At 55.4% G+C, this 26,860-nt stretch overlaps 1 protein-coding gene across 1 annotated transcript in view; it reads left to right on the top strand.

Moving 5' to 3' along the window:
* Positions 1-2,765: 2,765 nt before the first annotated feature.
* The window catches only part of Fam222a (family with sequence similarity 222 member A), a 45,642-nt gene continuing 21,547 nt past the window's right edge, over positions 2,766-26,860 (top strand). The window contains exon 1 of the mRNA XM_021186964.1: positions 2,766-2,939. The gene's annotated coding sequence lies outside the window, so the exon portion shown is untranslated. The remainder of the gene's footprint in view (positions 2,940-26,860) is intronic.

Below are 26,860 nucleotides of genomic sequence, written 5' to 3' on the forward strand. Positions count from 1 at the left end.
ATCCCCGCCCCCACCCACACTCCGGGGAGCAGGGAGGGGCCGGGGAGGAAGGACGGACAGGCAGCTGCTGAGAACTACATCCAAGTGCAGAGGCTGACTGGGGCTGCTGGAACCACATTCACAGGGCTGATCCGAGACCCGAAACAGAAACAGGGCCAGCTTCTGCCCCAGATAAGGAGTGTGTGGCCTACTTGGGCCTGCCCTGGAGGTCCCTTGCCAGTGCCTGTTCCAGGTTCTGGTTAGTGGTTCTTCTGCTAGGGTCCTGAAAGTAGGCTAAGGCCTGATTGCAATCCACACAAACCCCTGGGTGCTCTCACCCCCCTCCCCCAGGATGGAGGGCCACCATTTACACTTGCTGAGCTCATCTGGTGCTCTCTCCTGGCCCCCTGACAATGGCCAGATACAGAGGGGATTAAGATATCTTGTCTTCTCATTTTACAGACACCAAGCCCTGAAGATAAATGGCCAAGGTCAACCACAGGCAAGGTTCTGGGAGGACTCCAGGCATCACTAAGATAAAGCCTGAGATCACTAAGCATCCCTAAGATAAAGCCCCTAAACGGGCTGGATGGGGGTGTCTGGTTGATGTTTTACTTTTCTGCAGGCATCCTGAAGTTCTGTCTGGAAAGCTGGGTATCCAACTTCTTTTGTGACATACATTTTTTTTTTCAAGTCAGGGTTTCTCTATATAGCTCTGGCTGTCCTGGAACTCACTCTGTAGACCAGGCTGGCCTCGAACTCAGAAATCCGCCTGCCTCTGCCTCCCAAGTGCTGGGATTAAAGGTGTGCACCACCACTGCCCAGCCTTGTGATAGACATTTTAACAGTTTAGGAAACTGTGTCTCCCAGGGTCCAGTTTCCCTGTCTGCTACCTGTGGGCTGTCAGACAAATAAGAATGGAAACATCTACTTAGTTTTAGGTGATAGCGTGCCTCAGTTTACCTACCTGTTAAGTGGAAGACAAACCGGAGCCTTACCAGGTATGGTGGCTTGTGGTCACAGTTTCTGCACTCTGGAGGCTGAGACAGGAGGATGGCTTGAAGCTAGGGGTTTGAGACCAACAGGAGCAACATAGAAAATACTAAGTGCCTGCCTCCTGTGGTCAGCGTATACATCTGTGGGATGGAGCTGACCAAGGATTCAGCATGTGGTTTGTGTTCCACAGATCTCAGCGCTGATGCCAAAAACTCCACCACCATCCCCAATCGCTCCGTGGAAAAGGCAATCGGGATGCTTCACGTCTTAGTTTCATCCGTAAACTGAGAACAAGTGTCAAATATCAGTGTTCTCCTCGGTAAAATGTAGGTCATAAAGCCGATCTCACAGTTTTGAAATTTAAGTGTAGTATGCACTTTGCTGTGTGTGTGTGTGTGTGTGTGTGTGTGTGTGTGTGTCTGTTTAGGTTGTCCCAAAGTTTGATGCTGGGTCTTGCAAACACGTGCACCTTTTACCATTTGGTGGCACTCCAACCTATTTTTACTATCTTTAACACACTCTTCATAGGGCCTGTTCCAAGAGTAAACGGAATAATGCATAGTACCTACCCTTAAACAGGTACTCAGTGAATAAGAGATTACCTGCTTTTTAACTCTAGGGCTTCGACAAAGGGACTACAACAACCAGCATGCATTGCGCTTCCAATAGAGACTCCTTCGCCTGTCTTAGGCTCGCAGCATGCCGGGAGTTGTAGTCCTCCAGGAGCAGGACCCGCCTCATCCCCGCTTGGGGAAAGAGGTTGGAGAGCCGCCCTGCCGGCCTTTGAATTTTGCCGCGAAAAGCGCGCGTGGCGGCCCCCGGCCCCGCCTCGCGGAGGACGCGGCGCCGCGTCACCGTGGTAACCGCCTCTCGGCTGCAGCTGATTGGGCCGTGGTGCGGGGGGCGGGCCGGGGGCCAGACGCAGCGGCAGGAGCGGGCGCCCGCGCCTGTCAGTCGTGCCGGAGCGGAGCAGCGGGCAGCATTGCCGGGCCGGCAGCTCCGCGAAGAGGCTGCGCGCGCCGGCCAGGCCGGGCGAAGAGCCGGGCCCGAGGCTAGGCGAGGGTGCTGGGCAGCGCGAGGCTGCGGCCCCGGGAGCCCCGCGAACCGTCCCGAGCCACGGGCACGGGAGAGACCTGCGCGCCGCCTCTGCTGCGGCGCTAGAGCACCACGTCGGGTGCACGGCTCTCCATCCCGGAGTCTGCCCTGCGCCAGCTGGATCTGCTGGTCCTCAGCGCCAAGGCCCGCGAGGCTGCATCCCAGCCTCTGCCGCTCGCTGCGGCTGCCACTGCCGCTGCTCGCCGGCTTCCCCTCCCCCCACACCCGGAGCTCGGAGCAGGAGGAGGAGGGGCCGGTTCGTTCTCGGCGCTGCTCTCTGCAACCTGCGGGGGCCGGTGCACGCCGGGCGAGGAGCCCGGGCCGCTGCAGGTGCGTGCAACCCTCCGAGGAGACGGACTCTCCACCTCTGGGCAAACCCCGGAGCTGCAAGCCGAGGGCGGGCGGGCAAGCGAGAGGAAGCAACAAAGACAGACTGCAGCTGGGGCTGGCGAGAGGGGCCGCGGCCGCCGGCCTCCCAGCGCGGACGGAGAGGGCGCCCTGGGAGAGGCGCGGGCAGAGCTGCAGCGGTGAGCCGGGCCCCGAAGGGAGGCGCAGCGCCTCCCGCCGGACGCATGGAGCACAGACTCCTGCGAGGATGCGCCGCCTGAGCGCGCGAGCCGCCGGGGTCCCAGGCGGACGCGACCGGTGCTGAGAGGAAAAAAAAAAAAATCCTTTCCTGACTTCGGGCGACTCTTCCGGACGCAGGGATCGCCCTCACCGACGGCTCCCCTTTCCATACGAGGAAAGGCATCGGCCCCCTACGGGGGCCTTCCTCGGGCAATCTTTATCACTCCTGCATGGCCGCAACCCGCAGATCGGAGCGTCGCGGTCTCTGAGACTTGGTGCCCTTCGTCCGCCTGCCTGAAACGGTGAGTTGCGGGGTGCAGAATTTTGGGTTTGAGCTGGGGACAGCTCCTCGCAACCGGGCCACCCGGACTGGCCCTAAAAGAGCCCTAGCTGTTGGGCGCCCAGAGACAGCAATGCTACTTGTCGACCCCTGTCCTGCCCACACAACTTATTTGGACTGGCTGGAGTGGAGGGTGTGGACCCTCGTGGGTATGCTACTGGTATCGGTATTTGCCAGAGGAAAGGTCACCCCACCCACGAAGCTAACAAAGGTGGTGGCTCTGTCCTCTGGACATTCTTAGGGAATTTTGTACTTTTGTAGATTGATTGGGGGCAGCCAGGGTCGGCCAGCATGGAGGGGGGTCTACAAAACAACCTTTGGGATCTTAAAGAGACAGCTCAAAGACAGGGAGTCCCAAAACTTCCTGTCTGAGGATCGTGTCTTTCCAGGCAAGACATTTGTGTCTCTATTGTTACAAATAACTCACAAAGACAGCGTGTTCCCAATGGGCTGCATGTGACATCACTGCCCGACCTTTGATGTCACCAGAAGTGTGACAACACAGCTGGCTTTGAGCCGGAGCCAGAATGGCTAGGGCCGAATGCCTTGGTATAGTAGAAGGTGAAGGCCAACTCCCTGTCCTCCCCGGCCGCAATCTTATGACCTAAATCCCCACTCGAGGTGGGGGAGGGAGGCAGGCAGTGCCAGCTGTCCCTGCCCCTGAGGACAGGTGTTCAGAACTCTGCCCATGTCCCCTGCAGTGTCTGGAGTCTCCCAGACTCCCAGACAGAGCAACCTCCCACTTTTAAGCAGGATGCTTGAAAGGGGGCCCCCCAGGAACCCTACCATGTACCCAGCCAGCAACTGGAGTTCCCAGGGTCCCCAGAAAAATGTGGGCTTCAACCTTCAAACAGGCTATTTATTCTCTTGAAAAGGTGAATGTCCTGCCTGAGCCAGAGAGAGGGGAGCCCGGGCCTTCCTGGTGTGTGTGTGTGTGTGTGTGTGTGTGTGTGTGTGTGTCTGTCCGTCTGTCTGTCTATCTGTATAAGTTCAGGGAACTCCCCTGCCATTCAAGGTAAGGGGTCATGGTCCAGCTGGAACTCCTGCCTAAGCTGTTCCCCTTCTGTCATTTAAGATGACTTTGACAAGCAGTGTCAAAGCAAATGCCAGGCCAGAGGGGATAGGTGGAGATGCTGAGAGCCCGCACCGCACTCTGGCAGCAGTTCTGTACAGTATGGAGCTCCCAGGCCACATCCTGCTTACTCTCCTATCCCTGTCCCAGCAATCACTGCCAGGGCCAGATAGGAGGTGAAATAGCCACAGTCAAGTTCTTAGGGGAAAGATTGAAGACACTGGCATTGCTGCTTCCATAGTGAGTGTGTGTGTGTGGGGGGGACGACGACAAGTGAGACAGGGCGTTCTGAGAACCCTGGTTTCTCTACAGACCATTTTTACAGCCTCCACCCAGGCTCTTCCATTAACAGGTCAATAAATACCAGGGGTGAGAGGGGAGGCCACTTTGGGGGTTTGGTGGGGTGATCCTGTTTCCAGCTGAAGGGGTTTCCTTACACGCAAGCAAGCTTCCAAGGACAGCCAGCAGATTGGGGGTGGGGTGGGGAGGGGAGCCTGTGGGCCCAATGCTGTTTGCCCGGCCTCACTCAACACTTCCCAGCTTAGAAACAAACTTGCAGTGTGCGCCAGAGATACACACACAGGCGGTTGGAGGCCCTCTGTGGAGTATTTACAGTCCCTCAGCCAAGGCGGAGGGAAAGGCTGTCAGAGTTGGGCAACTCCTTCTGTTCCTTTCCCTCCGCTCCCTGGGCTTGGCAGTGAGCGCCAGACAACAGGCGGGGGGGGGGGCGGGGGGGAGTTGCCAGCTTACCCGGCGTCTTCCGGAGCGCCAGGCATTTTGCGGCATCTCAGCTGCTTCTCGGGGAGTGGATTGTGCTGTGACCCATTTTGTGGATGAGAAACCTGAGGCTCAAGCCAAAGAAGTGATGGTGTGCAGCCAAGCAGCTGCAGTGGGTTGGCCTTGGTGCAACACCCCCCCACACACACACACACACAGCCCCTGATTCAAAATCTCCAGGACTTGGGCACAGGGGAGGCACCCCTGTCCTAGGACGGTTTCCTGGGTGAGCTGAACACAGTGGTAACTTCTGCCAGGCCTTGTGAGCCCAGCCTGTTCCCTTCCACCTGCTGGGTTCCTATCTGTAGCCCTGGGAGGGGGCGGGATTATATAGCATGAAACCCACCTGCCAGAGATAGTGAAAATGCCAGCCTTCTTCATGGCCCTGGGCCACCCAGAGCCTCTGGCAGGCCCTCCTGGTGGAAGACAGGTATATAGATGGTAACAGAACTTTAATGGGTGGAGCTCCTGACCCAGCGGCAGGTGTGTGTGTGTGGGTGGGTGGGGGCAGATAGAAGAGCAACACACCTGAGTGGTTCAGAGCTGTCTAAGGGTTGAATGGGGCAGAGTAGCACTGAGGTGTCTGTCCTGTGTCCTGGGGTCTCAGGTGACAGGGCAGGTGTATAAAGGAGGACCACTCCTGCAGCATCTTCCTAAGCCCCGCCTCCTCCAAATACTCCCATCACTGGCACTTAATCAATGCCCGGACCCGTTGCTCTAAACGAGGTATAGGTCCTTTCCAGCTTGATGCCTTTGGTGAGAAACTTGAAGCTTTCCCTAAACACCCCTCGGGGGTGGGGGGGGGGCTTATTGCAGAGAACCAGACTGGAATGGTTGGGTCTGGGATGGACTGCTGTGTGCTTGCGTTGCTTGGCTTTGAGTCTGAGCCTCGGTTTCCTCATCTGTCAGAAGGAGCTCCAAGCAGGGGCGTGGTGAGGAGTCTGAGGGCTTAGCACAGGCCAGAGCCTACAGTAAGTGTTCCATAAATGTAGTTTATACCTGCTATTAGCATAATCCCCAGCTCTTCCAGTGTCTGAGAGCCCAGTGCTAAAGACCCGGTTCCCAGGCTAGGGTAGGGTCCCTAGCCTCCCGGCGCCTCTGCAAGGGGGCTCCCACGTGGTGAGCCTACATGGGGAGCACACGTGGCTCCCATCTGAGTACCAGGGGCTCTGGGGCCCGGCCAGGGCGTCCTCCCCAACCTCCCTCCTGCCCACTTTCGCTTTGCCAACCCTCCCCAGTCAGAGGAAGCAGGCAAGCAGCTCGTATTCATGAACCGTAATTCAATCAGGCAGCGATTCCTTGGGGCTGGGCGGGGGCGAGAACGAGGAGGCGCGCACAAAAGGGCCGCTTTATTACCTCCCGCGGGCCGGGAATTGCTGCTCTCCCCCAGCACCGGCCGGAGCCGCCTTTATTGTGTTAACCCATTTGCGTGTCAAGAGCTATTGTGCGCTTTCTCGCCGCCTGTGCGGTGCGGCCGGGGGAGGAGGGCTGCGCTGCCGGCCGGTCACCTCCGCGGGCGCCGCCCGCCGCCCTGATTGGTTGCTAAGCGATTTGCATCCAAGGTAATCACTTTTATCTCAGAAGGATGTCGACTATAATTATAAGCTACTGACATCTTTTGAAATCTGCCTAATGACTATTTTAGTCTTCCCGGGCTGGGGGTGGGGAGGGGGATTCTGCGGAGGGATGGAGGCTGTAGGGGGGTGTGGGCATTCCTTCCACCTGGACCACTGATTGCTTAGTTGAGAAACAGCTGAGTGCCTGCTGCCAGCTTCAGACAAAAGGCAAACCTAGACTGTGGCTGGTGGGGCGCCCCTATTCACCCGTGGTAGACTTAGCACCATTTCAGAGATGGGGAAATAGAGGCCTCAGAAGGAGCCAGATGACCAATAGATATCTCAGCCCCTCTAACCTGTTTCACTGGGGGTGGGGTGGGGTGGGCACAGGATATGTTTATACCCCGTGGTCACACAGCGTGGGAGTGGCAGGGGGAGGGCAGTGGATCCCCCATAGTCAGGGTTGGGGGTGGGAGACACGGGCAGTGGGGAGAGTGTAACTGGGCTAAAATTCTTTTGCTCTATCTCTTGTGTCCTTGGGTAGACCCTTCGACACGGCCTTGACGAGGGCGCGCTGGCGTGGCCATGATTGCGATGCCCTCAGAGCAAATCTGCAGGCAATGGGAACCCTGGATTGGATGGGAACCCCAAGAGTGGAAGACTGTAGCTGTTCAGGGATGGCCTGGGAAGGGACCAAGAGTCTGCCCAGCCCATGCACGAGGGAGTCTCGGGCAGAGGGAAAAAGAACCCCTTGTATGGTCAGGGAAGGACCACTTCTGGGAAGGAGGTGGGTCGTGAGTAAAGGAGAGAGAAGCTGGTAGGAACATCAGAGGATAATCTCAAGGTTCGAGCTAATGGCTCCCTCCGTGTGGTTCAAGGGAAGAGAAACTTCATTCAAGGCCTGGCATCTGGAGAGGTCAGCAGGGGACCGCCCGCGGGGTCCTTAAGTCTGTTTCGGGGGAGAACCCTGGTTCCTATCCTCATTGGGTGTGTGTTTCCTGACAGATTGGTAACCCTCGTGGGCCTCAGTTTCCCAATTGGTTTATTGTCAATAGCAGTTCTCCCATGGGCTTGTGGGTAGAAAAATTTTGTGGTATAGGGCACGTTGTGGAGCTGTGAGGATGAGTGAACTAGGCTAAGGTCCTGGCCAGTTACCTCAGCTCCACAGCGAGCCATCGCCCCAGCTCCAGCAGCTGTTTGCCCTGCCCCCCAAGCTCCTGTTATTGTATTGAGGCCCAGGAGACAAAGGTCCGGGAGGTCAGGAGGTGAGGCCAGAGGAGCTGGGTGTGAACTGGGCTCCCAGGGACCGGGACTCGGACACAGAACTTAATGGCGGAGGGTATGTGGGGAGAGAGGCCTCCCTGGGAGGAGGAGGGAGGCTGGACCGCCTGGCAGAGGCCAGGCTGAGCTTGGCACTGACTGAGGCAGAGGCAGCAGCTTCAGGCCACAGGCCCTCGCCATCTGTGTGACCACAGGCTCCTAATCTGTCAGGTGGATCCAGAGTCTGCCTGAGATGAGAGGAAGGGTGTGAGGCCCCGGGGTTATGAGAGTGGCCAGGAACAGCCAGTGCCCACCCAGAGGGCTTCTCTGCTCCGGGCACCTGAGACCACCCAGAGGTGGTGTCTGAGGAGGAGGCTCACTCAGACTCTAGATCAGGCTAACTGCCACAAGAGAGAGGATCACCATGTATGGGTTTCTGTGCCTGCAAGCCAGGTGGGCAGATGCCCCTGGGGGCCTTAGCTCTCAAAAAGCATACAGGGACCCACAGGTGGAAACTTAAAGCAGGGAGGGCTTCCTGGAGTAGGAAGGCTGGCTTCCGGGCTCTTCTCTTTTTAAACTCCTCTGCCTGTCATGACAACCACGGTAGACATCTGGGGGCTAGCCCGAGCTCCCTGCTTTGGTCTCCACTGTTGTCCCACCGAGGGCAGTTTTATCCTTGTATAAATGAAGAAATGAGGTCCAGCAAGGCAAAAGAAAGACAAATCTAGGGCCAGAGACCCATCACAGGTGAGCGTCATCCACAGAGGTCTGCCTTCTCGGAGGGCAGGGCTGGGCAGGTTGTCCTTGCGAGATGCCTGAACAGGAAGGAGCTGAGGGGGATATTGTAGAGTAACCATCTCCTCATGTTCCGTGCAACCTTGAGCAAGTTGCCTCCCGTCTGAACGCAGATGCAACCACGTCCTCTGTAAGCCCATAAAATGTCAAGGGTGGTAAGGCTTGGCTTCCTTTTTCCCCCAGCGCCCTTGGCAGACATTGCCAATCAATTGCTGCCCTCTTCCCCTGCCTTGTTCTTTTCCCGACCTTGGACTCTCTCCAACACTCCAGGCAGCCAGTGCCAATCAGTCATCGGGGCCTATGGTCTGAAACAGGTCGGGTGCCTAGCCTTAATGCACTCAGGGGTCCCTCTGTGTGGTTCAGAAGGCCAGGGCACCACAGCTGGAGATTCGGGGGGCGTGGGGAACCTTCTTTGAGTGTAGGGGTTGTTCTAAAACTGGTTAGGCGTGAGGGTCGGTTACTACCAGCCATGCACATTCCAGAGCGCCTGTAGCCTGGAATTTATTTACAGTTGGTGTTTGCTGAGCTCTTGCTGGACACCCCTTGGGCAGGGACAGGCCTCTGTGTCTCTGAAGAGCTCAGGCCACTGAAGCAGCTGAAGTTCAAACTGAGTGGCATAGTTTACACACTTCAGACCTGGGACTCAAAGGCCATAGCTTAGGGGCATGTCAGGCAGACAGGACTGAGCAAGCTGTCACTTGCTCTGAAGCCTTAAGGGTTTCTGCTAGGCGTGCCTGGGAAGAGCGGAGTATGGCGAGAACATCACTTCAGTTTAGGAGAGGACCATCGGGATGTGGCCGGGATGTGACTGGGAAGGGACTGGCCTTGACATTTGGTTGTGGCAGTTCTGAGCAGAGGAGCAAAGAGATCCCAACTAAGTATCTAGCACCTCTGCCAACCCAGGGTGTTGTGCTTGGTACTACCTGCTCCTGGGCTGCTGGAAGCCTTGGGTGGACGGGAATGTCTGGTACATAGTAGGTTGACATCCAAGAACTGTTGAATGAATGCATGTGTACTTAGAGAGCCGAGATGTTCCTGAATACCCTGGGGGTCCAGCTGGAATCCCCAGGCCTGGCAGTGGAGTGGCTGGAGAGGAGACTTAAGCAAGTCCCCAGGGGAGGGGCCCTCTCAGCCCTCCACGACTCTGCTGTCTGTCCCAGAGGCCTCTTCTGCTGTGCAGCCTGCACCTGAGCAGCCTCGCCCAGAGGACAGGAAGCGAGCGGGGTGGGGGGGGCTAGCACTTGGGGATGGGGTGGGGGTGGGATGAAAGATGAAGGTTCGTGACCATTTTTTAACTCAATAAAAGGAGAGACAAGCTGCAGGCTGCAGGCCGGAGATATAATTAGTCCGCAGCAGTGGCGCTTTCTTGATTTAGCTTCTGAGAGAACAAGACAAGGGTGTGATACCCAATTAGCAGTGACATCCAGTCGGAGCCTCAGTAGCTGAGATAGCAAGCTGCTTTTATGACTTCTCTCTCCCGAGTGGAGCGGGCAGGGGCAGGTCTGTCAGGGTCTTATTTCCTTCATCATGGGACAATTATTAGTGTCTTCAGGATGTCCCGGAGCCAAATGAGGCATTCGTTAACCCAAACAACCGAGCATTCCCCGGGCGGCAGCTCGGGCACTCCTGGGCAGCAGTTGGAGCCCCAGACCAGCACCAGGAGCCCAAGGATAGCAGGAGGGTACAGGCCCCTCATCCTCTGGAAGCCTGCGTGCGGGAGGAGGGTGAAGCATACAAAGCCACTAGTTTGGCAGAGCTGGCTCAGGTCCTTGAGAGAGTCTTGGCACCTGCCTCGGTTTCCCTACCTGCTTCCCCTAGGTGGAGGCTGGGCTAATTCCTCTGGGGATGAGAGTGAGTCCGTCTGGCCTCTGGCAGCTTTTCCTGGCACCATTTTTTGTCCCTTCTGCCAACTGGGCTGGAGGCTCTGGCTTCTTGGCCCTGCACCTGCAGATTGCACTGTGGTTAAGAAGCCCACCCCCACCCCCACCCCTGTCACGGCATGCAGCACCTACCCTGCTGCTGGGGTCCGGTTTCTGGCAGCATCTGACTATAATTAGCCCCATCTCTCTGTCCTTCCTACCCTGTAATCCAGGCACCCAGCACTAGCCAAGGTCTCACCCAGTTGTCTGGTTATCCTGGTACAGTCCAAGGGGGGATATGATATACAGAGGAGGATCTTGCCACTGTCTCTCCGTTCCTCCGATTGTCCATCCGTCCATCCGTCCGTCCGTCCGTCCATCCATCCATCCATTAGGCCTCAGTCCCAGGTTCCTGGGCTGCCATCTCTCCTGTGGAATCTTGCCTCACCCCACCCTACAGCTCCTGTCTGTCAGTGTGGAGCCTTCCACTCACGGTTCAGACGGCTGACAAATCCAGCCATGCAGAGTGGGAGTTTAATTGCAGACAGTTTTTACGGATCATGGGCCCATCTGTGCTACCATATGCAAAAGGGAAAAAAAATCCCCTTCTTTTCTCCCCCCGACCCCCTCCGCACTGCAATCCCAAACTAAACCAGAAATACTGTCAGGGGCTTTTGGCCGAAGCCGGTGTAGAACCGGGGTTTGTCGTGGGAACTTTCTGGGGGGCATGAACCTGGCAAGGCCGGTGTATCCCAGAGGGGTCCACCCGGACAGAGGGCAGGATGGCAGAGGCTTGGCCAGCTGCTCCCAACCCCACCAGATCTTATGTGTCTGAGCCTTTGCATGTGCAATGGGTGTCCTTAGACACTGGCTGGAGGCCCTCTGCATGACCTTTGGCCGGATTTGGCGTGTATCCATGTTTGAATTTGGGTTTTTAGGAAATGGGACCCTGGTAGCAGGACTGGCAGACCGTCACTGATTGCTGTGTTCTTCTGGTGCCCCCTGTCCTGATGCCCTGCCTGGCTATGCATTTGAGTCCCTTGGCATAGGGCTTCCCCTCGGGGCCCCAGGGTCAGGTCTCAGCAGCTTCTGAGCGGTTTCACCTTGGTGCACCATCCGTCCAGGTTTGAGTCCCAGACTGACTTTAGTTACTGTTTCTCCACTGTGCCTCAGTTTCTTCCACTGTAAATTGGAGATGAGTTTGATGGAGATCTACACACAGAGTACCCTGGGAACCATCAGCTCCCTTCATCCTGAGGCTGTGTGTGAGCCCTGTCACGGAGGCTGTCCCCTGATGCCTCCCAGGTTCCTAATAGGGCGCTTGATGACTTTGAGAATTCATGAGCGGTAGGGATGTGAGAAAGAGAGTTAAGCAAGCTCCTGAGAGAAGGTGAGCCGCATGGGAACCAATGCTGGGGTCTCTGAGCAAGCGAGTGGACTCAGTGCCGGGACAGTGCAGTGGATACACGAGCAAGGCACTGTGTGTGTGAGTGTATGAACGAGCGCATGAGCAAGGCACTGAGTGTGAGTGTATGAACGAGCGCATGAGCAAGGCATTGGGTGTGTGAGTGAGTGAGCAAGGCATTGAGTGTGTGTGAGAGATCGAGCACACGAGCAAGGCATTAAGTGTAAGTGAATGAGTGAAAGTGAGTACAGGAGCCCAGTGAATGCACAGATGCCTGAACAGGGAAGTGAGCCTATGCCCGAATGTGTGAGTACCTGAGTGAGCACATGAGTGAGCACGTATGTGTGTGAGTGCCTGAGCGAGCACATGCGTGACTGAGCAGCCAGTGAGTCACTGTGAGTATCAGCCTCCCTCAGTTTGCGGGGAATTCGGAGTTCCCCATAACCCCCCTCTTCCTACGGTCTAGAAATCACTGTGACTTCAGTTCAAGTGAGGAAAACAGACTCAGAGAGATTAAGGGGTTCTCCAAGGTCATGCGGTGGAGACAGGCTAGAGCTGTGTGTGGGATCCTGGTCTGCGTGAATTCTTAACTCCTCCTGACAGGAGAGGGGACCAAGCCAAGAACTTAGAAGGGACTTAGTCAAGGTCACACAGGAAGAAACCTGCACCAGCCAGCCATTGTGGGTCCAAACCTGCAACCAGCCAGCCATTGTGGGTCCAAACCTGCACCAGCCAGCCATTGTCGGTCTGTTCTAGTCCACGAGGAACTGAGGGCCTTCAGCCAAAGCCAGTCCAGTGCCCTGTTGGGATTCCCTGGTGTTTCCTTGTTGCCATAGGTGCCAGCAACCAGGCCCACGATGGGGTTCTGTCCCGTGCCCCAAAGCCTGGCACGTGGCACAGCCCTCCTGCAGCAGGTAGCCAGGAAGCCCGGCACCAGGCAACCCCCCCGCCCCGCCCCACCCCGTGGTGATCACCAGCTCCCGATGTAATCATTAAAACTATTAGAAGGAAACGTTCGCTTGAAGCAAATGTCAGGCGCCGAGTTGTGCTTTGTAAACGCTCACAATTAATGCCAATCAGGCCGGGAAAAAAGCCGGCCCGGAATCCTGTCTGTCTCATCTCATTTGTCAGCTGGTGCCGCTCCGTGTCGCACATTTTCATACAATTGCTATAAACATAAAAGGGAAACTCCACAGTGTTCCAGGCACCCGGATGGTGCGTCGTCTTAATTACTCGGTACTCCGCTGTTCACATCGCTGCCCCCAGCTCAGGCGGGTAACAGGAAACAGGAAGATGTTGTGAGAAGGGTCAAGATTCTATGGGTCAGCACTGGCGAGGAAGCAGGTGGCCTGGATCCCCGGCCCCACCCTCTCCAGGTGAAGACTAGACCGAGCGTGGTGGCGCACACCTTTGATCTCTGGCGCTGTGAAGGCAAAGATCTCTGTGAGTTCGAGGCTAGCCTGGTCTACAAAGTGAGTCCAGTCCAGGAAGGCCAGAGCTGGTTATACTGAGAAAGCCTGTCTTGAAAAAGAAAACAATAGGAAAACAAAATTAGAAAAACCATTCCCAAGTTTTCCACTGGGACCTTGGGCTACAAAGCATAGCCTGGCTCCTGGAATGGCTGCCTGCCAGGACACCGCCAGCGAGCTTCAGTTCCTATCCTGGGATGTGGGGAGAGACCTCCTTGGTCAACACATCAAGCGTGCTAGACCTGGAGACATCATGAGCCGATTTTCTCATATTAACTGTAGACCGCGGAGGGTGACCATCCTCTTACCTACAGGGAGGATAAGGCCTGAAATCTCCTGGCTCGGATTTGGACACTTGTTGCTGGACCGTGGCCGTGCTACCATCCTATGACCGCCCCCCCTTCCGGAACAGCTGTGGGGTTGAGAGGAGATGAGGTAGCTCCAAGTCCCCATGTACTGTAGGTGTCTAGTAACCAATGGCCACTGTCACAGAACCACCTGAAGACGGGACCTCAGGGCCTGGCCTGAGAGAGCCAGTACTGTCCCGTTCAGACGTTGTTGGAAATAAGGAGCGCTATTGCTTCCGTGTGGATTTCCTGAGGAAAACTGAAGAGATGCACATGGCTGTGTCAGCCCAGGAGGGCCCTGCCTATCCTCTGTCCCCCAAATGGAACAGTTCTCCAAACTCTTGACAGCCCAGAGGTTCCTTCGTGACATGGCTATGTCACGGTGCAGAAACTGCGACTTGAGACCTAGAGTATTCCCTGTCCTCGTCCCTCCCCGTTGCACCTGGATGGAAGCCCCCACTATGTGCTGCACACCCTCCCAGGGACTCCCAAGCCTCAGCCTCATGCTTCCTGTGCACGGGGTCTTCTGGGGCCAGGCTGGCTCAGCAGGGACACACTGGCCTTTGTGTCTGCCCTGCTGGCTGGGCGTCCAGCAGAGAAGAGAGAGGGTGCTACGGGCCAGCCTGGCCAGGAACAAATGCTCAGAGAGAAATAGAGGCCCCTTTGTTGTGGCTCTCAGTGGGGGAGGGGTGCTGCCAGCTGCCGCCCCATGCAATGAGGCCAAGCCCTCCTCAGAGGTTGGCCCACCACTCCGGGGGACCAGCCAGAAGCCTGTCATCTCCCACCTCCTCCCTATCCTGTGGGTCTCCTCCTTGTTTCATAGAGACTTTGGCTGCTGGAGCCTCCACAGCCACTCAGTCTGATTTGCTGTAGGCCTACTGTGTGCCACCATGGGGCCAGGCCCTTATGAGCCCTTGGGCCTACTGTGTGCCACCATAGACCCTTATGAGCCCTGATAAGACATAGTAGTCAGACGTTACAGATGAATACAGTGGTTTTTGTGTGCAGTGTGACACAGTGGATGTCCCCAGGGCAAATGAGAACCGAAGCCCATCTGCCTCAGATACTGGACCTGCCAGTGAGGGGTGGGCGTACGCAGCAGTGCTGATGCTGTGAGCCCCAAGGATAGGCTCAAGTGCAGGATACCCGCGGGACAAAGTGCCCCAACCTCATCCCTGACTCTGAGGACCTCCCATGCTGTGATAGACACCCATGGCCTTTGAATCCAAGACTTAGAGATCTAGAGAATGGCTAAGGTCAGGCTGGAGAGGTGGCCCAGTGGTTAAGAGCACTGATTGCTCTTCCAGAGGTCCTGAGTTCAGTCCCACCCCCACCCCCCAGCAACCACATGAAGACTCACAACCATCTGTACAGCTACAGTGTATTCATATACATCCAATAAATAAATCTAAGGTCATCTGGGCTCTGAGGGGGAGTCTTGTCTGAGCCTCAAGCCGCCCATTTCCAGAGCCACACCGTTCTCCAGAGTAGGAACACGGACACCCACCTCCTAGCAGGATAGTTGGCACTTGGCCTCAGAGAAACAGCTGTCAGGTTGGCTGATTTGGTCCTAATGCCCAAGACACCAAGGTGTGAGAGGACAAGTGTTAATTTTGTGGCTCTTACTTGTTTTGGAGGAGTCTCTGAAACCTGCAAGGGGGGGGGGGGGGCTAGGACAGAGTTTTGTAGCCAAGGCTGTCCTGGACCTCCCGGACTCCTCCTCCCTCAGCCTCCCATGTTAGAATGACAAGCATGCACTACCATGCCAACCACACTTCTTTTTCTCGTTTTTTTTTTTTTTTTTTTTTAAATTGCACGCAGTCAGCATCACAAAGAAAAGCTGTGTGCAGGCAGACATGCACATGGTTCATCAGCGCCGCCGACACCGCCGCCGCCGTGTGGTCTGGTGGGGGAGTACGTCAGAGGTCCCAGGTCAGCCCCCCGGCCCTCAGAACCCACCCCAGGTTCCCCAAAATGCCCCCAGAAAACACCTCCAGCTGCATCCGCTCTGCCAGAGGCAGGAGGCAGGGCCCAAGCCCCGTGAGGGCACCACCCAGATAGCTATAATCAGCAGCCTCGCCAAGACTTCAAACTCACCCAATTATCCTGCGAGGGGAAAAAAACACAAAATGAAAACAAATTAACATGTTTGCATAGAAGCTGCAGCAGCAACACACACAGAAGCGCAAGCGCGCGCGCGCGCTCCTGCTGGCATGTGCCCTGGCAAGGCTGAGATGTGCCGCCACAGCCCCTCCTCTTCTGGCATCTACCTGGACTAAGACGGCAGCTGGCCCAGTGACCGACTCCTCCTTACGCTGGCTGGGCATAGCCTCAGGCTACGGCTTTCGGTTTCTTTCATCTTTACAGTGTGCTGGGTATTGAACCCAAGAGCACGTTCACCAAGCTCTTGACTACTAAACTATATATGCCTTAATATTTTTCCTTAATAAATGAGTAATATTACGTACCAGACTTCTTTAATATTGCATACCGAACTTCTTCCCTGGTCTATAGGGTATGTCTGTTATGAACAAATAGAGAAACCAGAGCATGAAGAGATTCGTGGCCCTGCCCAAGCCTGCCCAGCTGGCTAGTGGGACAACTCCAGACATGGCACTCCCTTGCCCATGGGTCCAGGCGTCAGGGCTTGACCTGGCCTCTGAGGACCCATTGTATCTCCAGCCTGTGTCTTTCCTTGTATATCACCTGCAGAGCCCCCCTTTGCCCTGTGTGTTTTTTTTTTAAAGAGAAAGATTTATTTATTATATGTAAATACATTATACCTTTCTTCAGACACCCCAGAAGAGGGCGTCAGATCTCCTTACGAGATGGTTGTGAGCCACCATTGTGGTTGCTGGGATTTGAACTCAGGACCTCTGGAAGAGCAGTCAGTGCTCTTAACCACTGAGCCATCTCTCCAGCCCAACCCTGTGTGTTCCTTATAGGGACGTCAGACCCTTCTGTGGTTTCCCATCTGCTGTGGTTTGCTGAGCTCTGCCTGGCTCACCAGACTCTCCAGATTCCACTGGGAGCTTTTGGGCTCTGTACCAAGGCTCCTCTGGCCCTAGAGTATTTAGATGTCTAGCCAAGCACCCTCCTTCCCAGGAAGCTGTCAGTCCTGCATAGCGATCTCCCGACTCCCTGACGTCATCGTCGCAGGGCCCAAGGTTCAGGTTGCTGGCTGTGCCTTGTCTTCTGTGGGTCTTGCGATCGGGTGCACACAGGTGCTTTGAAAAGGTTTGGTGAATGCGCCCTGTGGCACCTTCTCCTCCTCTCTCTGGGAGGTAGATTGTCCACCTCCTGCTGCACTGGGTTAGGGTTTGGGTTTGGGTCCTGCAGCTTAATGGTCCTTGACCTCGCCCCCCTCTGGTTCAATACCACCATGGACAGATTCTTGCCTATGTTGTCACCTCTGTAGTCATAGAGAGCCAAGAGTGACAGGCTAGTGCTGTGTGTAGCTCATGTCGTGGGCCCAGTCTTCATCGCAGCCACTGAAGGAGGTGTGGTTTCTAACCTCACATTTCAGATGGAGAAACTGAGGCAACAGGGGCCTTGGTGGCTTAGGACAACCCTGCCGGTGAGTGGCAGAGCTGTTGTTTTCTGGAGTCAAATCTAGCAAGATTATGGAAGTAGTGCTTGGTGGCTATAGAAACTGGGTCAGTAGGACACCATGATGGCCCTGCTGGCTTGAGGGTGAGTTCACTGGCCTTTAGCTGACCCCATTGTCACCAGCCTCTTGACCTACATCACGGCAACTAAGTGGGGCTGGGGCAGTGGCTAGAGAGAGTAGCCCAGTGCCCACCCCAGTAGGAGCCAGAGCTCACTGAGAGGCTCAGCGTGTCCCTCAGCACATGTTTTAATGACTTGAGAGGCAGGCAGACCTGGCTCATGTTCTGTCCCACCAGGTGACCTTGAGCAAATCCCTTTCCTCCACGGCCTCTGTAGTTCCCCATCTGGGTATAGCAAGCCTGAGAGACGGGTCCTCTGGCCAGCTACCACTAAACAAGCAAGGGGACGCCCCTCCTTCAGGAGCTTCCCAGCCCTTGAACCTCTGCGACTCAGATGGAGATACTAGTTGGTTCAGCCCATGCCCCAAGGACAGGTAAAACCCAGGAGGATGCTTTCTCCAGCCTGCCTGGCCCACCTGCCCGAGGGCTGTGTGTTCGGCCCTCTGTGGCCCACACGTGCCCGCGTTAGTCCAGCCATTCCTGCGGTCATCAGGGAACCGCTAAGTATTTGCTGTCTGCATGCCTGGCTGGAGCCCCCGCTGCATCGCTGCTGGGCACCCCTGTGGAAGCCCCACAACCTCTCTGGATCTAGCCCCACAGAGTGCTTGGGGGAGGGGTGTCTGAGAACACGGGTCAGGAAGTCTCCACCCCAACCCTGTCTCAGGGGAGAGGCTTGTCCCAAAGGCCAAAGTAGAGTTATAAATGGTGGCAGGTAAGTCACTCTTCCTTGAGTTCTGAGGAAAGATACAGGGGGTGGATTATAAACGCCCCATCCCCACCCCTCAATTAAAGCCACTTTGTACTTCCAGTGTTTGGAAGAGACAAGCTTGAAGTAACGCTAGAAGCAGCCACCATCGATGCCCTGAGCTAGGCCGTTTGAGGAAGGGTCTCCCCAGGTATAGAATGCCTGAGAAACGTCCAATATGCACCCTGCGGCAGTGGCCAGCCTGAGCAGGCAGGCTCAGAGGAGAGAGTGTGGGCATGGTTATGTCCAGGGCCCAGTCCTAGGAAGACCTGGCTGTGCTCAGCCTGTCCTGAGCTCACAGGGTCACACGCTGCAGCCCAGGCTCTGGGGAGCCATCTCCCCACCCCCACCCCCCCAAGCAGCCCTGTTGTCTGGCATGTGCAGGCGCCGGGTGGCCCTTGTTGTACACACATCTGATCCTGTCTTTTCCACATCAGATCATTTGTAACCGTCACCAGGCAGTCGGCCCATTGCTGATTCAATCTTGGCTTTGTGCTGTCACAGCCGTTTCTCCATGCAGGCTGATTTTTGAAAGGAGGCCCGTCCTGGGGTTCTACTTCTCGGCGGGTGGGGGAGGGGTGTGGGTATATGTTCGCATGCATACATGTGCCCGTGCATCCCCACCCCACATATTCATGGACACACATGAGCATCTTAGCCCCCTGCCTATCATGGATTGGAGGGATTTGAAATGAACTAGGTAGCCGAGGGATTCTTGGCCCACTCCCTCCACACTCTGACTTTTCTCTGTCGTCTTAAATACCTACTGTGTGCTCTACCTACTGTGTGCTCCCAAGTACACACACAACAGGGTCTGTGCTCCAGCAGCTCAGACAGGACCTTAGCCACAAAGCAAGAGGTTGATTCAAAGGTACCGCAGGCAACAGTGGGGAAGGGTGTGGGTGGGGTTGTGGTTCTGTGGAAGGTGGTTAAGGAGGGCTTCTGGGAGGAGGAGATATTGGATAGAGCTGAGGCAGGTAAAGAGGTGGTGGGACTGGCTGGTCACTGCCACTTGTGGAATGTGGTGACAGGGACAAGCTGGGGGACAGCGTAGCCAGGTGGCTACAGAGTCCAAACTGAGCCGTGTAACTGGTGTACCATAGATTTCAGAGGCTTAGTGCAGTGAAGGACTGCACTACACCTGGCCGGTGCCTAAAATCTAAGCTCTTTCAGTGGCCCGGCTGGATTAAGCAGGGTGCCTTGTTAAATTCAATTCCTCTTGGCTATAGAGAATTTATACTCACGAATGGAGCCTGGACTGGGGCTTGTTCTGTTGGACAGTGCTGTGTGGAAAAGAGACAAAACTGGGAATGGGAAAGCCTTTGTCAGAAAGAAATGCTGTGTGATCAGGCAGTAAGGGAGTGGTGGGGTATAGGCTGTCCTGAGGAAGAGGTGGTGGGGTGGGGGTGGCAGTTGCAGTTAAAAAACCTTGGCCTAGGCCCTCATGGAGGAGAGAGGTGTGGATCCTCAAACGGAGCCAGGTCTGCCGCTGGGACAAGCTGTGACATCCTTTGGCCCCTGAAAGCTGAGCACTTTCTCTACTTTTAGGTTTCAGAGCTCGGGGTCCTGTCTGTCTGTCTGTTTCCCCTCTATTCAGCCCTCCCCCCCCCCCCAACAGCTGCTGCCTGTCCCATGAGTGATTTACTCTGAGGCCAGCCTTCTGTCTCCTGGTGGCCAGAGCCTGGAATCCCTTTCCAAACATTCTGAGAACTAACAAAACACGGGTTTTGCTTGTCTGCAGCAGGAAGGCTAAGCCCCAAAGCGCACAAAGAAGAAAAATCCCTCCCTCCCCCAAACCCAAGGCAGGCAGCTGAAATTCAAAGCCGGGTGTCCCAGCTCTCAGGCTGGGCTCTTTGGAAAGCACAGTGCCCAGCGACTGGGTGACACCGATGGGGGCTTTTCATGAATGGAGTGGGGTGGGGGGTCAGACACCCTTGCTCACAGCCTCACAACAGAGGTCGAAAGCCAGGGACCTACCCCCACGTGTGGCTCTCTGAGGCTCATAAGCTCCCGAGCTCACATTGGTAGCCCAGCATTAGTGCTACCACAGGGCAGAATCCTTACCCCATCCTCGTCCTGAAGACACTACTCCACCCCAGCTCTGGACACACCTGGTGATCTCGGCTTTAGGCTACAGATCAAGACCAGCCGGTACCAGCCACTTGGTTTCTCCCTATCATGGATGTTTCTTCATTGAACACTTTAGGACCTTTCCTGCCTGTCTGCCTGTCCCCCCTCAACTCTGTATAAATCCGGAGGTCCCCTGGCGGAGGCCCCCTCATCCCCGGAACTTTTCTGTTTTCTCTCTCTCTCACCAACAAAGGGTTCCTTCCGGTCAGCCCCTTCCCCGGGTGCAAAGCCTTCAGCATTGTCCCTGTGGTAGAGTGTGTTAAATGTGGCAATGTCGGTGGCACACTGAGCCCACAAGGAAACCCACTCACCTCAGCTCTTTATCACTGCCCCCTTCTCTACTGTCTGGCTTAACCCTGAACTGTGGGTGCAGAGATTCGGGGCCCCTTCGCACTTTAGGTGGCTTTTCCTTTGCCTACAGTGTTGCCTTTTTGGAGACCCCCTGACACCCGGGGTCATCTGATTGCACTTTTCCTTTGGGCCCCCCCAGAAGCATACAGCCTCCCTCTGAAAATACCAAGTCCTCCGGGCCCTATGCCCACTGTGGTGCCATAACACCAATAGTGCATATCAACTCCTGGCTTCTCCCAACCTTTGCTGGAATATAGCAGGCAGGACCCCACAGTTCTTGACTTGGGGTCTGGTACTGTAGAAGAGAATGCTTCAGAAGGACAGACCGGGGAGAGGGTCTGGTCTGCAAGACCTCTTAGCTAGGACCTGACTCATTAATACTAGTCTCCTGCCTCGGACTGCCCCCTCATCGATTTTGTTAGAACTTCCACCTGCGTGGCCCTGGCTCTGGTGCATGTAATAACACTGCAGTGGGGAATGCCTTTGAACTTTCATATTGTGCCTCTATCCCTTAACCTTCGAGCCTCTCCCTGTGCTGAGACTACACTTCCTGTCCATCTGAAGCATTCCTCCTGAAATTAGGGCCTGACCGGCTTCACATCAACTAGGTGCTTTTAGTGCCCACCCCCAGCCCCATCAAAGTGTGTTCTGCAACAGCTGGAGATCTCCCAAGCTCTCTGCTCTTCTGTCCCTTGGGATCACCCCACCCATGCCACTCTCTGTTTGCTACTTTGTATTAAGTATGTTACAATGTCCTACACATGGCCCTGTGTATACCTATCTACATTTTTGGGAAGGATTTTTTTTAAAAAAAGATTTATTTATTATATCTAAATACACTGTAGCTGTCTTCAGACACTCCAGAAGAGGGCATCAGGTTGTGAGCCACCCTGTGGTTGCTGGGATTTGAACTCAGGACCTTCAGAAGATCAGTTGATGCTCTTACTCACTGAGCCATCTCACCAGCCCGGGAAGGAATTTTTTTAAAAGTTGCATCCATTATGTGTGTGTGTGTAGGGGAGGTGTGTATGCATGTGGAGATGAGACCAGAAAACAACTTCGGAGAATCTGCTCTTAGCCTTCAACCCCCCCCCCCCTTTTTTTTTTGCTTGATATTCTAAGATCTCAGGGCCTAGGAACTTCCAAGATGTCCCTTGAGCCTCCAACTTCTGTCTCACTGTAAGGATGAAGAGATTTGGAGATACTTGCCACCACAAACAACTTTTTTCTGTGAGTTTCCAGGATCAAATTCAGATTGTCAGGCATAGCACACGCCTTTTGAGTTATTTTTCCCCAGCCCGTGGCAAGAAATTTGAAGAAATTAAGATTCCAATTGAGGACCTGGCACACAGTATAGGTTTTTAATATGTTGTCCCCAGAAGCAGGCATGCGTGGGAGAAAGGCAGAAACAGCTGGTTCCCCGAGGTGACTGGCATCTTTACCCTCCCTGATGTGGCCCCACCCCCTTTCTGGGCCTTTGCTCTTGGAGCTGGCCTTGGTGCTGAAGGTCTTGGGGCCAGCTCCTCCCTGCACCGCATGCACTGCCTCACAGTGTGACACTCCCTAAAGACCTACTTCTCATCTATCCTTCCCTCTGGAGATGTGTCCCGGAGAACCTACTATGTGCGGGAAGGGACCTACATAAGGAGCCACTTGTCACGCTGTGTCTCTCACACACCCTGGGGGATCTTTGAAGCCCCATAGCATTTGGGTTTCAGGTGAAGGTCGAGAAGCATCCTAAAGAATATTCTCCCAGAAGGAAGGGCTGATAAGGAGAAACAAGGTCAGGAGCCAGGTCCACAGGGTGTAGGCGAGACCCTTGTGACAGAGGTTTAGTGTTCCTATGACTGTAATAAGATGCTGTGACCAACACCCACCTGGGGAGGAAAGGGTTCATTTCCTCTTACACTCTTGTGTCACACACCCTCGCTGAGGGAAGTCAAGGCAAGAACTGAAGCAGAGACGATGGGAGGAGTGCTTCTTACCCAGGAACACCAGCTCAGGGGCGGCGCCACCCACCGTGAGCTGAACTCTCCCACTCAGCCAGTAATTAAGAAATACACTCCCTCCTCTGCCCACAGGCAGACCTCATGGAGACATTTTCTCAAGTCCCTCTCCCCAAGTGACCCTAGCTTGTGTCAAGCGGACATGAAGCCCCATAGAAGCTCACCCAGGCGATGGGCCTACATCCAGAATTTGGGATTTCCACAGTCTATACCTTTGCCCCAGAACTACCAATGTCTATGGCTGCAGCATCCTCCCTGGACCAGAATCTGAAAATAGCAGGAAAAGACTGAATGCAGAGGTGTTGGTCCAGACAGGGAGCAGCAGGAGCTGGGCATCTTAGGGGCCCATGGCCTGTGGGCTGGGACAATAATCCTGGCAGTAGACGAGGCTCCTCTGGAAGGAGCAGCGCTCCCCACCCCCGCCCTTAAGGGAGTGAAAATCCCCTCCTCAGGCCAGCCCGCCCGGCAGTGGGGAATAATCACTTTTCACAAGACCCTTATCCATAACCCAGCCCTGGGCCTGTTTAATCAGCATTGCCCCCTGTGACTGGAAGATTCCCTGGCTAGAGAGATCGAGAGAGGGGTTAAAGAAAATTACCCTGGCCTCCTCCATGCTAATGTAATCTCTAACCAGATCTGCCCAGCCGCAGCTCAAATTGCTTTTTAGATTAACATTTAATTATTAACAGGGTCCCCTGGAAGGCCTTGGGCTCTGGGAACGGAGGTGGGGGAGGGAGCAGCAGGAAGGAGGGGTGTGGGCTTGTGCTCTGGCTGCTTCCAAGAGAGAGCGATGGGAAGAGAGACCAAGACCAGGGCCTAGGTGCGGAGGCAGGGAGAGGCAGACAGCAAAGAGAGGTAGCCCTCCCTGGGCGGTGGCCGTGAAGCCTGGGATCCCTGGACGCTTCTCTGCGGTGGGTTGGTGCTGGTGACTCACAGGGGAGTGATCTCTCCAAGCCGGGACCCTAGTGCCCCCAGCTTGGTGCAGCATCTCTCCTTCCTGGGTCTGGGCCTCTACAGTCAGGGACAACATGGGGGGAGGTGGGGGACTTTACAGCCCTCCAGAGCGTTGAGCAGAGTCCCTGGGAACAAACCACTGGGCTCCCCAGCTTCTTATCTCCACTATGGGTTTTGGCTCCTTCTGAGCTAGGCACCACTTCTTTTTATATGACAACAGGCCAAGGACCCAGCCCCCTGGGTCTCCAACCCAGCTGGTGTTATGGCTGAAAAGTCCCATGTCCAGACTGGCTAACCAACTCCCCACCGAGGTTTAGCCAGGGAAGTACTGTGACACCCTCAAAGTCGCCCCAGACCCCGGCACTGACCCCTTGCCTGGCTGCTCCCTCCACAGCTCTCTGAACTCTTTACCCTGTAACGGATGCCTGACGCGTCCTTCCCGTCCAGGCTGAGGCCTGTGTTTGGCCTTGAGCAGAGCTGCAGGGATCTGCTTAGGCAGTTCTAGATAAAGGCAAAGATGGAGGCTGGAAGCAGCTCGGGCTGTGGCCTTCGTGGAGACACAGCCTTCCCTAGATGGAGGCTGAGGGTTCCTGCCTCACTTCAAGGCAGGGGCATGTGCGGTTTCCCTTCTGAGGGAGAATTGGCCAGGGCAATCTATTTTTGGCTTCCCTTGGACTTAGCCAGGGAGGGCAGTTCTGAGGGAGTGGTGTCCTGGGGTTTTGTGGCCGGTCACGCTAACCTGTTACCGTGTTCCCATATGTGACATAACGGTGGCCCTGCAAAAGGTGCTTGCAAGTGTTACTGCCCAAGTAGTGAGTGGGGGGAGGGAGGGCAGGGTTCCTTCCACCTGCTGCAGGGCACGCATGCTGTTCTGTTAAATGTTTATGGAATGAGCAGGAGGCCAATGAGGAGGCCTGTGCTGTCTTCCCAGCCCCTCCCAGGGTAGAGTCAGGTGGACTGTGGGCCCTGAGGAGAATCAGGCCCTTGTATCTATCTATTCTTTGATGGTGGGCTTCTAGGATCCTCCCGCTAGGACGGAATTGCCATTCAGTTGCCTGAGGTTCAGGGTCTGAAACCCTTGGGCTCTGCTAATTAAAAATCTGTCTGATCTTGCATGGCTTGCACCCCCACCCCGCTCACAGTGACTATTTCCTGCTGTGGGAAAGGGAGCTAAACCCAGGCTCTAGCCAAGGCTACTGTGCCCCACAGCTCAGGGGAGAGACGGCATGTATTCAGATCTGGATGCAGGTCAAAATGGAAACACTTAACAGCTGTCCTCAGTAGCCAGCACCTTGCTTGTTCCCAAGCTTTCCCTCCACCCTCTTGGGACTCCCTGCAGTCCCCAGATACAGAGGGAGATGACAGAAGGCCGCCGCCCCCACACACACCCCGACACCCCCCCCAAAGACTCTTCTTTGAATAAAATAGACAGCCCAGAGACAGCGTCTGCTCTGCTCATTGTTTGGTCTGGGCAGCAGGCTCAATGCTCCTCAGAGCAGGAAGTTTCTCTCCTCCTCCATCCTCTGTCACGGCTCCTTATCTGCAGCCCAGCTTTGAAAGGGCATTTTGACAGGCGGGGTGTTATCTGGTGGAGGGACCTTTTCCTTGGGTGTCTCCCAGATGAGACGTCTTATCTAATCCCGCGTCAGGGACGGTGCCTGGGCACCGTAATCATTGAGGCTTTCGACATTGTCCCTCCCGCCTCCCCCCCCTTATTATTAAAGTCACAAAAGGCCTTGAGCTTATAAACAGTCCGATTTGCAGACAGTGCAGCTCTCCAGATGGTCCCCGGCTGGTCCGTGATGATTCCGTGCTGGGGGGTTGAGGGACCTGCCATCTGCAGATGGGGTGGGGCCAGGCAAGGAGGGGGCAGGCTGGAAATCAGAGGAAAGGTGTGAGTGTTTTAGGTGCCCAGTAGAGCCCTATCCCTGGCTTGCTGTGTGACCTTGGGCAGGACCCTTGATGTCTCTGGGCTTTTCATACAGTTCATCTCACAGCTTGGTGTGATTGGGGTTGTGGCAACAAGGGACACCCAGTGGCGATGACAGCCCTGAACGAAGGTGACACCTAAGGTGAACTCTGGGTGACAGTGCCACAGGCAGACGGCACAGCAGGTGCCGTGGTCTTGGAGGTCGGAGGCAGTTAGCCAGAAGGAGGGCCTTGAGGGAGCCTTGAGAGACGGGGCAGCCCAGGGAGAGCTGAGGCCACGCCGGAAGGGATGGCTATGTTGGAAGACGTTTAAAGACCAAAGTGTTGGTGTGACGTGGAAACTTGGGGTCCATATCGCACTCCCTATGGTTCTTGGCTGACCCCTGGCTCATCTGAGACCTGTCCCCCACCCCCACAGTTCCCACCGTAGGACACGGGGTTTGGGAAGAAGGGACAGTGGCCTGGGTGACTTGACGAAGCAAGTCACTCCTCCAAGTGAGGCTGGTGTCACTGTGGGTCAGTCAGCCTGGGTCCTCCAGAGGTGAGAACTGGCAGGAGCTACCCTGAGAAGCTAGGGTAGTCAGTTCCTTCCAGGACCAGATGCCACACCGGCCTAAGCTCTGTCTGGTGGCCGATTGTCTCCAAGATGCCTGGGCATTCTAGCACAGGAGGCTGGGGGCCCCTGGAGGCAGCCGGGTCAGCCTCGTGGAAGTCAGACAGCTCTGGGGGCCCCTGGTCTTCAGTCAGCACCCGTTGTGAAGAGAGGGACTGGGTGGGGTTTGTGAGTCAGGATGGCAGGAAACAGATGCTGTCATGGAGAGATGCAGGCAGGGTCAAGGCAGGTACCACCAGCCTTGGGTGTGGCAACCCCGTGTCCCCGTGGATTGTGGACTATGCACATGGACATTTCAGGGACCTCACCCACGTGACAGAGTGTGACACCGGTATATACTGCATGTGCCCAAGTGTGCGCCTGCAGTGTGTGTGGAAGTCCAGTGCCCTCAGCCTCGGTGGGGTGGACTGTGGACTCAAAGGCTGTGGCATATGGCGGCAGTGGCCCCAGCAGGCCTGTTTCTGCCACGTGCTTCCATCCCTGGTCCCTGAAGAGCCTCGCTCGCTCGCTGCCTTCCACAGTCAAGGACTTCCATCCGAGCAATAAGCCCCACTTCACTCCCTCCCTGAGCTGCGTCGGTGCTGCCTGATTGTAATGGCATATTTTAAAATTACCAGAAATCAAAGCTGGGAAGTGGATAGATATTTTGCTGCTTTTATTGCCTCACTGTTAAGACTGGAGCCTGGGGGTGGGGAGAGCATCCCCCTCCCCCATAGCTATCCATCCCCCCACTTCCCTTTTCTTTCTCTTTCTTTTTTTTTTTTCCTTTTTTCTTTTTCTTTTTTTTTTTTTTTAAGACAGTAATAGGAGAAAATTGGTTTTGAAACTGAATAAAATCCCTTTCAGAGGAAGCTGTTACTCCCGGGTACCTTTGCTGAAAGTAAAAT

This window comes from Mus pahari, chromosome 23 (assembly GCF_900095145.1).
Source record: "Mus pahari chromosome 23, PAHARI_EIJ_v1.1, whole genome shotgun sequence".
NCBI classification, from domain to species: domain Eukaryota; kingdom Metazoa; phylum Chordata; class Mammalia; order Rodentia; family Muridae; genus Mus; species Mus pahari.